General features: G+C 38.8%; 1 long non-coding RNA gene across 1 annotated transcript in view; it reads right to left on the bottom strand.

The window, feature by feature from the left end:
* Positions 1-2: 2 nt before the first annotated feature.
* The window catches only part of LOC141730846 (uncharacterized), a 38,447-nt gene continuing 24,037 nt past the window's right edge, over positions 3-14,412 (bottom strand). Inside the window, exons 2-3 of the long non-coding RNA XR_012582618.1 lie at positions 3,541-3,904; positions 3-70 (exon numbers count right to left, since the gene is read on the bottom strand). This is a non-coding gene — a long non-coding RNA (uncharacterized LOC141730846). The remainder of the gene's footprint in view (positions 71-3,540; positions 3,905-14,412) is intronic.

Below are 14,412 nucleotides of genomic sequence, written 5' to 3'. Positions count from 1 at the left end.
CTTGGGGCTGCTGCACAGCGCTGAATCATAAACCCAGACTCATTTTGAAAGGACAGTTTGATGCCACTTCCTAAAAGGTAAGAAAAAGGAAGGGAACTTTTAAGGCCTGCTTTACCACGCCGAGTTTAAATTGCTCTGGGAACTTGTGAAGTCCCCAGAAAACACAGGAGCAGTTTAGAGCTGTGAGAGTCTCCCAGCCATAAAGAGACCTCTGCATCAGCAGAGAGCGACTGGAAAGCAATAAAGGGCAGGAGAGGGAAGCTCTGCAGTCCCACACCCAGTGCTCTGTTGGTGCAGCAGAGAGAGCCCTGCAGGCAGGCAGGGATGGGAGGGAGCCAAGCTCACCTGTGCCACCTGCCCTGCTGCTCAGGGCAGCTCTGGGAACCTCCTTGGATCTGGGAAACTCCTTGGATCCATCAGGCTTCTCCTTTAGAACCAGCACAAACAAAGCTTGGGGACAGCCAGAGCTGCAGCTCTGCTTTGGTGCCACGTTCGTTGGGTAACTTCTGTCCGTGACTCTCGGGTTTCTGTGCTTGAGATGACTTTTGAGGTATTAGAAATTCTCTTTTTTTTCCCAGCCCCACGACAGAAGAAGAAGTCAAGATTCATCAGTTCTGCTTCTCAAGGTTGTTTATTTTCTCTTATTTATTCTATTCTTTCTCTGACCTGCTGAGGTCTGTCCAGCAGGTTGGATTGCAGCACAGTCCCTGCCCTTGGGGTGGTGTTGGCTTTTTATACCTTGAACCACATGTACTTTATTGACAATAATTTTCCAATACCTATCACCTATGTCAGACAGTCTGTCTCTACTCTAAACCAACCCAAAAGTGCCACCATCACAGCAGAAGATGGAGGACAAGAAGAAGAAAAAGAAGGACAGGACACACCCAGATTCCTCCATCTTGCCTCTTGAACCCCCATTCTAAAAACCCCAAAATTCTGCTTTTTCACCCTGTGACAAATTCACCATCATCCTACTCAAACCCTTTTGGCTTGTAAATCCTCACACAAGGTTGGTAATTTTTTTCCATGGGCTAAAATGGAATGTCCCAGCACAAGAGCTGAGCCTGCCCTGGTCCATGCAGAAGGCAAAACCTGAGCTGGCTGCGCTCAGTGGTTGCACAGAATCCCAAACCCACGGGTCAATATGTAATAAATATAAAATGGATATAAATATAATGCAATATAAAGGCATTCAGTCCAGGGGAACTCTCCTGGCAGCTCTTATGTAACATCCCCAAACCCTCCTGTGAAAATCCACAGGAACATTAAGGCTTATTTAGGTGCCAGCTATTGTATTACACTTTTCTCCACTAGTTTGACCTGATGGCACTAGGCTTGTTGAGTTTTATTTTTAATCCTCTCTTTTAAAAATCTCTTTTCTCTTGTTGTTTGGTTGGGTGTTTTTTTTTTTTTTAATTATTCTCTTATTTTTTGAACTCCAGTAATTTGTGAAGCAGCTGCATTGGTCACGAACTGCTTGAGTTTTATTACACCTACAATAACTTTTAAACAGAAAGAATCTGCTCATGGGAACACTAATCCTTCCATTATGGAAATAATTAAGCTCTTTTATTTGCAAGATGAAAATCTTTAGGGAACATATGAAAACTAGCAAAGAGCAATTTTTTTTTTCCTTTTTCAAAGACAAAAAAATGATGATACAAACAGACCTGCTAGTGTCTGTTAAACTGTGGCATATGGAAAGGCACACAAACTCTTGGAGAAATCTTTCTCAGTAATTCTTCCCCTTGGCTCAGGAATAAAGGATATTCTACAGAACTTTCTGTACAAAACCACCACAGCACATTTTCAGGAGATATTTTCCAAGGTTTTTCAATGATAATCTGCTCCTGTTCATTTATGGTAAATGCTAACCTAAATATTGTTATTCTTATTTTTCTACAATCATCTTTGGACTCTTCATGTTTGCAAAACATACTCTTCCTAAGCAAACAAAGCTACTTATATTAGATTTTTATTTATTTTTTTCAGGTTATTTGGGGTTTTTTAGGTTTTTTGCAGCGGTGCATTTGGCAGGGGGCAGTTCCTGAATTATTTGGTGCTACATCCTGCACTGCATGTACACATTCAGGATTAGCACATTGACACTCAAGTATTTTTGCAAACTTACTGACATAGAACTGGTGCCAAATAAGCAGATTTGGCTGAGAGAAGGAGAGAAGAAATTAGGAAAGGCCAGATCAGATGACCAGAGAAGAAGAAAGATTTTGTGATTAATAAAAGGACTTTGAAAACCTTGCTAAAGGTTTCTAAATGAAGTTGTTTGTGGGTCCAGGTTAACTTTTACCATGGAAGAAGTTTGTACTGGGTCCTGTATGCAGAAAAAAATAGAAATAAAACTTTACTGAGTTACCAAGTTTTCTGTTTCTCATCTAATGATGTTAATAAAATGAGATTTTATTGCAAGTTTGAGAAAGTGGCAATAAAATGTCAGCTAAAATGTGATGTTGATAGACATAAAAACAATGCACAATGAGGGGGAAAAAAAAATCTTAATTTGCATTTACAATGTTGGGCTCTGACCAAGCTGCACAGAAATATGTTGCTGGAATTATGATAGAGAATTCTACAAAAACATCAGCTCAAAGGCAAAGAGAAAGCAATTGAATTTTTAGAAAATGGAGATAGAACAAATCGAAAACATCCTTGTTTGAGGACGGAAATCCATTCTGTGCTTTTCAATCCTTTGTGCGTTACAGGCTATTCATATAGGAAAAGCAAAATAGTGAAACAGATCAAGCAACAGCAGCACAGAGAAGTAAAAATGTATGGAGTTATTTCCTTACAGATAAATCTGAGAGGTTTTAATTTCTGGTGGGCACAAAATCCAGCAGGTTTTTATCAAAACCTGTAAGCCATGAGTGGCATGGGCTCCATCAACAGGGAGTGACAAAAACTGATAATTCTTCATTTGGCACCCAGCCCTCAATAAAACACAAAATTTAACAATGAAACTTGTTGCTTCTAGACTCGGGAATGTTAATACAAGAAGTTTTAGCACAGATTAGAGGAACAAGTAAAAAAAAATTAAATCTACAATACAGTGAAACAGAGCTCTTCCTTTGGTTAGAAGATGGTGGAGCATCACTCCATTACCAATAAATTTATTTCTCCTCATACTTGCTACTGGCCTCGAAGCTAAGCAGACCTTTGTTCCCAGGTGGGTTAGAGAGCCCTAATTCCTCTTGTTTCGTTTTTACAGAATGAGAGAAAATCAGCATCCTTTGTCTTAGGGTTTTCTAAAAAAGATAAAATGTGAGGTAATAAAGTTCTTGTAATGAAATATTAATCTGTGTATGCTTCACTGGGGAAGTATTTTAGGCTATTAAATACCTGAAATGCAAAAAGGAAAAAGTTCTTTGGTAAACAAGAGCAACAACACTGGAGATTTCATTGACAGTATTTTCTGACAGCAGAGCTGATGCATTTTCTTGTCATGGTTAAAAACTAGAGAAGAGCAAAGATTAATCAGACTGATGCAAGCTTTTTAAAAAGCTCCGGGTAATTTGGGCTTACCTTTCCTCTGCAGGAGATGAGTGGCAGAGCTGCGGATGGGAGGGTGCAGTTATCGCTCAATTCTGCCATTGTTCTCTCGAGGGTCTGTTTGTGTTCTCACCACAGAGCCTCCAATGTCTCATTTCACACGTGCTTATTAAACGCAATTATCTTCTGTCTGTTCAAGTCAGGCTTGCATTCAAACGTTGATTTGGTGGCTGGAAATCAGGTTAAACTTCAGCATCCTGCTGAGCTATCAGCTGGGAGCGAATGGGGTGAGATTCCACAAAAAGCGACCCAACAGCTCTGCATTCCTGCCCTGGAGGAGTCCCTGCTCCTGCTGGCTGTGAGCGCCGCATCCTGCTCCTGCAGTCCCATCCACAGGCTGGAAAAAAGTTAAAGAAATGGGGAAAAAAAGAAAAAAAAAAAAAGAATGAGAAAAAACCTTTCTGAAATCACACTTTGAGGATATAATTTAGAGTGGCATTGAAACAGCTCATGGGTCAAACGAGTCCTGGACAGCCCATGCAGGGAGAGCTGCAGGGTTCCATCCCTCTCTCTGGAGTGCCCAAGGAGGATAAATTGATTTCAGGACAGACCCGGAGCTGGCAGAGAGCTGGGGAGAACCAGGAGCAGAGACAGGGCCAGCAGGACCAGGGCCAGCAGGACCAGGGCCAGCAGGACCAGGGCTGTGCTCTCCGGTGCTTCCCCATCTCACCTGAGCTCCTGAGGCTCTGCAGGGCTCCCTCTCCTTACACAGGTTTGGCTTTTTTTTTTTTTTTTTTTTTTTTTTTATGAGCACTAATTGCGTTGATAACTTTATCAACCATCTGTCAGGCGCACATTGGACCACACCTCATATTTCACTTAAGCTATCATCTAACAAAAATTTTGTAACATCCCTGATTCCCACACCTGTGAAGAAACCCAAAGCCCACAATCCTTTCATGAAGAAACCCAAAGCCCACAATCCTGCCATGAAGAAACCCAAAGTCCACAATGTTCTGTGGGCGAAACACAAGGGTTGGAATCTCTGTGCACTTCACATCTGTGCATCTTCTCTGCTTGTGGAGTGCTCAGCGTTCTCTTGCACTTGATGGAGTTTCACATTCTGCACTGAAACCCACCTGGAGTTTGTACCTGTTAAAATATAAACAAATCCACATCCCAACAGGGACTGGATTTTCTCAAAATCCCGGAGGTGAAGAATGGGTCCTGATGTGAAAATAAAACATTGATCAACTCTGTTTTGCAATATTGCACAGAGAAATACAAGGTACCAACTTCAGTTGCTATTACTAACATTTCCATCAAGAGCTAAACACTGTCCTCGCTGTCCTGACACAACTTAAGAAGCAGAAACGAAAAATCCTGTAATTCCTTCCTTTCCTTCAATATCCAGTGATCACCCTGCAGTTCTTGAGAAGAATAAACAGAGGAAATTAAAAATAATGACAATAATGGAATTATTTGGAAGGTGTACACTGCTGTGACTTTCTATGTGAGGATCATTACACATGAACGTGAATGGATCCTCAAATATTTCTCCTGATTCTCAAACAAAATTTGAATTCTAAAGATCTTGCAGGTATCTGCAGTTGTTAATCACAGGCTGGTGTTTCCTTAATGAGCGCCCATTGTCCAGCAGCCTCTCTCCTACTGCAGGAGGTTTTTATTCCGTCTCTCAGAAATGTCAGATTAGCATGCATATCCTAACATTTGGAGGAGCAGCACAATTTATCTTTTAACTTTTGTGCCCTGAAAACTCCCCAGATAATATTTTTAAATGATTGCAAGCCCGAGCAGCTATTTCAGGAAGCAGAGAAGGCAGTATTTCCACACCACTTTGTGAGAGAAAGGTATTAAAGCCCTTTTAATCTTGCCATAAAAAGGTCTAAAGTAATATCAGTGTCACAATTTTAAGGATTATGCATTGCTATCATGGGCCTGTCTGAAAATTCTGGAATTGCTTCTTTTAGCTAAATAACTGCGATGGAATTACAATAGAAGTTCAGCTCAACTATTGAGTTTTTAAATGGCTGAGAGCTACTCTGAAAAAAAATAAAATTGCATCTGCAACTGCCTTGGCTGCTCAACAATTTGTGAGTTTGTTACTTTGGGCTGGAAATATTGCAGACTACTTGGACAAATTAATCATTTGATAATTAAAGACAATCTACTCCCTTACCTTTATAAATATGATTTAAGGAGAAAAATAGCAAATGAAAGTACAGAATTTATTTTTCCCTCTTAAAATCACAAATTGAAATATTTTTCTGGAAAAATTCTGCATTTGGACTCTTCATAATGGTTTTCCAAAATAATTATGGTGAATGCTCTTAGATAGGAGTTAGAAAGTAAAAATCAGATTGCAAATGTGATTTCAGGTGTGTTTAAGGGGAATTGATAAACTATTCAATTCCTGAGAGTGAAAAAATCATTGATTTGTAATTCCAATCTCCTTTGCTTTTTGCTTATCTGAACCATGGGCTGAATGCCTTTTAAAAGTACTAAGCTGCATTTTTATCAAAGTCCTAGAAAGTCACTCTATTTATTCATTCTCTGATATAATTCAAAATAGGAGGCTAAATTTTCAAAAATCATAGGTTTGATTCTTATTTTCTTTTTCCCCTCAAGCTTGTTTTAATCAGTTTTAATATGTTTGATTGATAGAGTACCTTCTGGTTTAACAAGTAATTCAGCCTCTTAGTATTTTTTTAAAGGAAAATTTATCATCTACAGAAACAAAGTATTTTAATTCTTATCAAGGAAATCAACTGGAGTGAGAAAAAAAAATCCTGGTAACTAAAGGCCTGGAGGTTAATAAAATTAATATTTTTGAAATAGATCAAAATCAGAAAAGGCAAATTCTGTGTTTATGGCTTCGATTAAAATGAGATATTTATACAAATAGCAAGATAGAATGGGGGAATAACAGAATTCCAGAGATCCAGAGGGACGCAGAGAGCAGGAATAATTCTCATTTATTCTGCAAACCTCTGGCAGTGGGAAAGGGCCACTTTTCTGCTTTAACCTGTGCACTCAGAGATTGCTTCATTTTGTCTGAAGGGATGAAGTCAAGGAGCTGAGGATGTGAAAATGTAACCTTCGCAAAATTTTATTTTGATAAACACCTCAGTTTATCTTTCTATGGCAGGCTGATAAGGAAAATTAGCATAGTTCAGCAGAGAGCAGGTCAGGGAATGTGCTCTTGCAGTTAAAAATGAAAGAGTTTCCTCACAAAGTCTCTGCTTTCCCAAGGCTAGTGGCAAGAATAAAAATAATAATAAATTCTTCACTCTGAGAATTTCATTAAGGAAAAAGGCTACATTTATCTGGAAAGTACCTAGGTAAAGAAAAAGCATAAAAACTTCTGTATTAATAGCAAATGAACAGGGGCATCATGGCCAGCAGAATATGCAACAGTGACTTGGATGTAGGGTGGAGAGTTTCCAGAAGAAAGTTCATAATTGTATTAATATTGGAACAGTAAATTCAATTTCAGGCATTCTGAAGCAGCAATGAATTTATGTTACATTTAATATTAATAAAACCAATAGGCAAGAAAGAGGACAAATATAACTGCAAAAGAAAATACTGAGAACATTTCAGCTTCACAGCTGAAAGTGGCAGACATTAGGTCACAGAGAAAGGGAAGAGTCCATCCAGTGACATCATATCAGAGAAATATGGGAATTCAGGTGATTTTCCAGACAAAAAACCTGCATTACTGCCAGCAGGGAGATAATTTCATTTGTTTAGTTCCCAACATGCAGCAGGAAATGTCCAATGTCAATGAAAGTCTGTTATGGTTGTAAAATACCCAAATTCTGCCAAGCAGCCAAACCAAACAGGGCTCCACATCCTCTGAGAAAATTCTGAATTCCACAGAAAATTGTGAATATTCACAAACTGTGAATGTCACACAAAATTCTGAAATATAACTTCAGTTTCTTACCTCATTTTTCTGTCCTCTCACACACAAAGAAGGAAGACAAAATATTACATTTATTTTAATCAGGGCTGGAGTATCTTTTGAGATCCATTTACAGGAATTTAAATAGTTCTGACGGAAGATATACTGCATTTCCTAATTAAAAATAGTGGCCAAATTCTGCTGGCAGGTGGAATTCCATTGGAATTCCTTTGTACTCCAGGATCTTACCTGGATTTTCTGTCTAGAAGAAGAGATTTTGAGCAATCCTTGCACAGCACTCATGAAAAACCCCTTGCAAGTCTCTCTTCAACTTCTGTACCCTGAGAAACCCAAACAAACAAAAATCCACAAACATTCCCCTCCAAGAGGGAAAGGAACCAACAAAACAAAATCAGCCACAACCAAACCAAACCCTCTCAATTTTATCCTTGCAGCTGTGCTTTTGTTGGGGAATTTCTGTAGAGATACAGACAGAAGATTAAAAAAATGCAATTAATGACATGAAGGTGCACTAACATTTCAGCTGACATTTCATACGTGATTCATGCTTTGCCTGCTGCTCAGATGATGGATCAGTCACAATATCTTAGCCTGAAGCACGAAAAAGTGAAAATGCTGTATGTCCTCTGGCTTAGAGCTTTCCCTGGGGTGGCTTTGAAAGTGTTTCCTGCACTTGGAAAAAAAAGTTAAAATGGGAAAAAAAGTAGCTTATATAAAGGCAGATTTAAAAAAAACAATCAAATAAACAAACAAAAAATCAAAATAAAAACCCAACAACAATAACAAAAAACCAACCAACCAAACAAAAACCAAAGACACAAAAAAAAACCCAAAAAAAACCCCAAAAAACCCCAAAAAAACCCCCAAACCCACAAAGCAGGATCATCTTAATTTTTGTAAATGTTGTGTGAACTTATTGAAAGAATTATATTTGAAATAAAGGCTCCTGAGCTCCAAGCCAAGGTCAGCAGCAGTTTTATCTGTAAACACGAACACAAGGCTGTTGTGGTAGCGTTGTTTAAATGCCATGGGTTCGAGCTTGCTTAACTATTTTTCAGACTTTAGGGTATTGATTTGAAAACAGAAGAAAAACCAGCTTATTTTTGGTAGGGAAATGTATTGATCAAAGTCTGAGACCAGCAAACCTCTGCTTGACCTGCTGAAATTACTAAAAAAGAGAAAGGACTTGGGAAAAGTAGAAAAAAATGATGTAGAGAGAAAGATGGGAAAAGCCATATTAGCAAAAAACCTTTTTTCTGGTCCTGCTGGGAATAAAATTTTCTAAATTTCCACAATGCCAAGCAGCAGTGATGGCAGGTGAGGGCATTTTTGGGGTCAGAGGAGACAAAGCTTTCATCCCCCCAAGGCACAACCTGCAGTGAAAAACCCTGGATTTTTTTTAGTTCCAGTAAAAAGAAAAACTCACTGGACTGGGGAGGCTTCTACCAAATCATCCAAGCCAAAAGTCTGAATAAATAAACCAGGAGAGTGGGAAATATCTGCATTTATTGCTGGGAGGAACACTGGGAAGAGCTCTTCTGCACATCCAGGGGATATCAGAGTTCCATGGAGATCTGATTGAACCAGGAACTTGTCCCAGTTAAATCAAAGGTAAAAACAGCAGGAAAAAGAGGGAGAAAAGGGAAAAAAAGAAGAAGAAAAGAAAAAACAAACGCTGAAGCAATGGACAACATACCAACAGAACTGCTGAGAGCATCAAGTAAAAATCAGTCCCCTTTTTCCACAGCAACTCCAGGAGTCTGGGTCCATTCAGCAAAGCATTGATATAATGAAATTATATGAAATGTTACAGTCCATTGGTATAAAAGGCTTCTATGACATTTATGACAATAAAAGATGCAGAGGGAAGAATTCTGCAATCTGTCCCAAAAAGGCAGTGAACTTTGAGTCTTGTGAGCAAACAAGGAAGAGATCTTCGTTACTAGATGAGTTATTTCTGTGGTGTAACTTGAATTAGAACAAGGGGTTTCTTAATGAATTTAAAGATTGTGCAGGAGCAGGATTTTTTTTTAATTTTATCAAATGCAGATGTGGGGGTATTTTTGTTTGTTTGGGAATTTGGTTTTCTTATTGTATTTTGATTTTTTGTTGCTGTTTGTTTGGTTTGGTTTTGGAGGGTTTTTTGTTTGGTTTTGGGGTTCTTTTTTGGTCTGTTTGGTTTGGTTTGCTGTTGTTGTTTGTTTGAGATTTTTTTCATTTCAGTTTAGAAAGAAAATAGAGGGGAATAAGCACATTGCTATCAAAGGAAGCCATATATTAAGCCTCCATTACAACCATCACAAAGGGCCCTTGACCCTAATTTCCAGAGAAATTAGGAAATAAAAAGAAAAAAAATATATTTACTATTTCTCTGCATTCTTATAGATATATTTGTCACCAATGAAGATTTACATTCACAGTAGGCAACTGGGTAGAAAATAATGATCACTGGAACATCAGCTGCTCACTTGGCTTGTGCAGATCCTGTTATTTCAAATCAGTTGAGCAATTTTGCACATGCACTGATAATAATTTCCATTTGTGCAAACAGGCAAAGCATTTCCTCCCAAGCCATGGACTAAATGCAGGACAATGACAAAAGAAGGGATTTAATGGAGTGTTTTAAGGAAAACCTGACTTCTCTGTCAGTTGTGTGAGCGCAGTGTTGCTCCCAGGATTAGCTGAGATCTGAGCAAATACGACAAAAGGATTCTGCAATCACTGCTCTCCAGCACTATTTACCCAATTTTCAGGCTCAGTTTTGCTCGTTTGGCTGAGCAGTCACATCCTGGGCAATGACTGAATTATCCCCTCTCCAGAAACCATCACCTATCAAAAAACTGCATTAATAAATGGTATAGATCCTGAATAACAATCCCAAATCACCTATCAAAAAATTGCATTAATAAATGCTATAGATCTTGAATAACAATCCCAAATCACCGATCAAATAATTGAATTAATAAATTATACAGATCCTGAATAACAATGCCAAATCACCTATCAAACAATTGCATTAATAAATGGTATAGATCCTGAATAACAATCCCAAATCACCTATCAAAAAACTGCATTAATAAATGGTATAGATCCTGAATAACAATCCCAAATCACCGATCAAATAATTGAATTAATAAATTATACAGATCTTGAATAACAATCCCAAATCACCTATCAATTTCATTAATAAATGGTATAGATCCTGAATAACAATCCCAAATCACCTATCAAACATCTGCATTAATAAATGGTATAGATCCTGAATAACAATCCCAAATCACCTATCAAACAATTGCATTAATAAATGATATAGATCCTGAATAACAATGCCAAATCACCTATCAAACAGCTGCATTAATAAATGATATAGATCCTGAATAACAATGCCAAATCACCTATCAATTTCATTAATAAATGGTATAGATCCTGAATAACAATCCCAATCACCTATCAAACATCTGCATTAATAAATGGTATAGATCCTGAATAACAATGCCAAATCACCTATCAAACATCTGCATTAATAAATTAAATAGATCTTGAATAACAATCCCAAATCAAAGCCCGTTGATCTGAGCCACCTCCATGGTGAATTCAACAATTTTTTTTTTTTTTTTTTTTTTTTTTTTTAATATAAAAGCTGGAATTATTCCAAAACACATAACTGGACAAATCCCAGCAAAAGGAATGCCTTGGAGATGGGCCTGCTTGTCCCATTTCTCCCTTTATATTCATATAATGGTGAAATTTTGATCTCTGATTTGTAAATTTAGGAGTTTTTCCTTCATATGTAAAGCAGAACAGGCTCCCCTCTGCTCTGAAGACAATCTGATGTTTTACAAAACCACTTTTAGCCCAATCCCCATATCAATTGTTATCATCCATAAAAACAAGAATACCTCCTTACCTTTGGAAGAGTTTAATTAGGAGGAAATGTTACATTAAAAAAGATAATATATAATTAATAACTTCAACAAAGGTGGACAAAGAAGAAAGAGATTGCGGGCTTTTCACATCCTTAAAAGCATTTAATTCTCTATTCATCTAAAATTAACAATCAAACTGTGTAGCAGAAAAGAGTTAGAAAAGCTCAAATTATATCACTGACTGTATTATTTTTCTCTCATTCTTCAATGAAAAATTGTTCCACTGGCTGTCTCTGGCTCTTTGTTGCCTGAATTATATTTTTAATTAAGAGCTGCACTGTCATGCCTAAGAAATTTGTTTGTCAAGGATTCATTTCTAAGCATGTTGACAAAGAGCAAGTTATTAATACATACAAAATTTATAAAACTGAGATTTGGGAAAGCATTTAGAGGGAAAAAAACATGAGCAAAGAATTGTTTTCCCTCTAACAAACATTCCCAAAGTTCAGTTTGCCAACTCAGAAAAGATTCTGAAGAACCACAAGGGTCTTTTGGGCTCCCAACAGGTGACAGGGGAGGATTCACAAAAAGGACAAGACCGAGGCATTGTGGTGATTTCTCAGCTTTCCTGTCTAGCAGACCTTGCGTGTAATTGTGGCAACATCTCAGCAACAATTCTCTTGGTTTTTGAGCTAATTTGCTGGAGGAATAAATATGCAAGCAGAGTTCCTTCACACTGCTCTGAACAAAGACCCTGAAGGTGTTTGTTCAGTACGGATTGAGCGAATCTAACCAGGAAAAACAAATGAAACAGAGAAATTATGGCTGGGCCTGGTGTTTAAAGCGACATCCAGGTTGTGCAGGCTTGAAAGGAGCAAATCTGCTTCTGTCACTCGTGATCCAGGGCTGGTGGAGCCGGGGCTGCAGAGAACAGAGACGTCACTGGGACAGAACCTGCATTTGTGTTATTGCCAACAGCCAGCCTGAAACCAGGCAAGTTCCTCCTGGCTCCTTGTGGAGGCAAAGCTGAAGGCAAAGTTAGCCCAAAATTTATGATTCCATAAGTTTAAAAATGATTGGATTTTTTGGGAATTTTTAAAGCAACTTTCCTTATAGGAAATCAGTAATAGTGATGGGTTTTGCCCTCAATACCTGGACTTTTTTCTGTTCTGGAAATTCAGAGCATTGATTTAAACACAAAAAAATTCAAGTTTTCTGAAATTAGCAAAAGCTTTTGTCCTCAGTGCCTTTGGTTTTCACTTTCTTATCTGTGGAATGGAAAGAGTAGCCCTCCATGTGCAAGGAGCAGGATGAGAGGGTATAAATCAAATGAATGTTTGAGAGACACCCCTGCATTGTGCTGAGGAGAGGCACTCACACACAATGCAGTGATGAACAGCTCCTTCCCCACACCAGAGCCCTGGGGACCCAGCGAGCCAGGCAGGCAAACAGCAATTAACAGTAAGAATTAAATGAAATATTGAACCTCTGCTCATTGGGTGAATTACATTATCTTGGTGTCCAAGACAAAGCCCAGGTTCTGAGTTAAAAATTGCAGGTGTGTGTGCAATGCATGGGGAAGGATCCACTCACACAAGGGAGCCCAGAGCAGGCTCTACTGGAAACATTCATTTTGCTGTGTAATAACTTTTAAGTGCATGCCTTTGCCACCTTTAATTATATATTAATTTCTTTTTCTTTTTTTTTTTTTTTCTGGGCATATTTAATCCAAAGTTACAATTACCTTTGGTAATCACACACAATTTTTTGTCTGGAATTTAAGCAGTACCGGGTGCTGCTCAACAACCGAGATCACCTCGCGTTTGTTTCATTCGTATTCTCCCTCAGAACAACAGCAGCAGTAAACAATTCCAGCTTAATTACCCAAAATGTGTTTGCACTGCAAATATTCTCCTCTGCTCTCCCATTTTCGCTGTGCTGCCACCGGCCCCGAGCAGGGAGAGCAGAAACAATTCCTGATGTGGGGATGGCTCCAACAGGACACAATGGGTGTCACCTGATATTTTCTGAAAAATCCCTTGGCCAGGATTCCTTCTCCTGGCAAGGTGAGAAGCCTCAGCTTCTCCCTGTTTTGCTGCTCTGGAATGTGATTTGGATATTTATGGTTTGGACCCAATCCTTCAATATTTTGTGTTATGGACCCATATTACAGTGTAACCTTTTTAGCCAATCACGTTATGGCACACAAACCTACAGTGCTGCATCCTAAACTTCTTGTTATCTTTGTAACTATTTTTTTTCTCTTTATCTTAAACTCTAAAACTCTAAACTTTCCCTTACTTAGCTTATGTGTCTCTATTTTAAACTATAAAACCCACATTCTCTCTTCTAGCCCCTAAGTTTGGGAGCCTTTTCCAAGGTCACTGTTTTATTGGTCAATAACTCCTTAAAATGTCCTGTGACTGAGGGTCTTGTGACCTTCTGCGCCATGCAGTGAAGGTGTGAGCTGAACTCACCCTTCCTGCCTGTGTAGAAGACAAGAAAAACAAATCCCATCATCAAAACCAATGCAGAATCAAATTCCTTCAGAATTCCTCCAGCCAGCAGGACCTGGTGGGGTTTCCTTGGGGTTTCCTTGGGGCTGTTTTGGCCTGGGTGGCTCTGGACAAACCCAAGCACTTCAATCCCATCCCCTTCCCCTCAGCCTCCTGCAGCCCCTGCTGAGGAAGGGAATTCCAGGGGTAACTAATCCCAGGAAAGCTGAGCCACAGGAGCATTTGGGGATTTTTCAGTGTTGGGCAGCTCGGGGTAGTTTGTGTGCCTGCCTTCCTCAACGTTTCAGCTCAAGTGTTTATTCCGAGATAAAATGAAATATAGTTATAACTTTAATTTCTCTGACAAGCATAAAGATTTTAATCATAACATTAGATAATATTATGAAAGCATAGGAGGAATATTTTCTAATGAATGCCCTAAAGTGCAGTTCATTCTTCCGTAGCACATCTCAGGGAAAGCCTGTCATCTCAGCATGGAGCTTGTGAGGAGCAAAACCCTGCCTGGTATTGCAGCTAACCCAGGCAGGGTCTGACAGCACCTTTCCTCCAGCCCATACAAGTTACAAACTGCCTA

The sequence above is a fragment of the Zonotrichia albicollis genome, chromosome 14 (assembly GCF_047830755.1).
Source record: "Zonotrichia albicollis isolate bZonAlb1 chromosome 14, bZonAlb1.hap1, whole genome shotgun sequence".
In the NCBI taxonomy this organism is placed as follows: Eukaryota; Metazoa; Chordata; class Aves; order Passeriformes; family Passerellidae; genus Zonotrichia; species Zonotrichia albicollis.
Note: the sequence above shows the minus strand (reverse complement) of the source record. Positions and strands in the feature narration are given on the sequence as shown.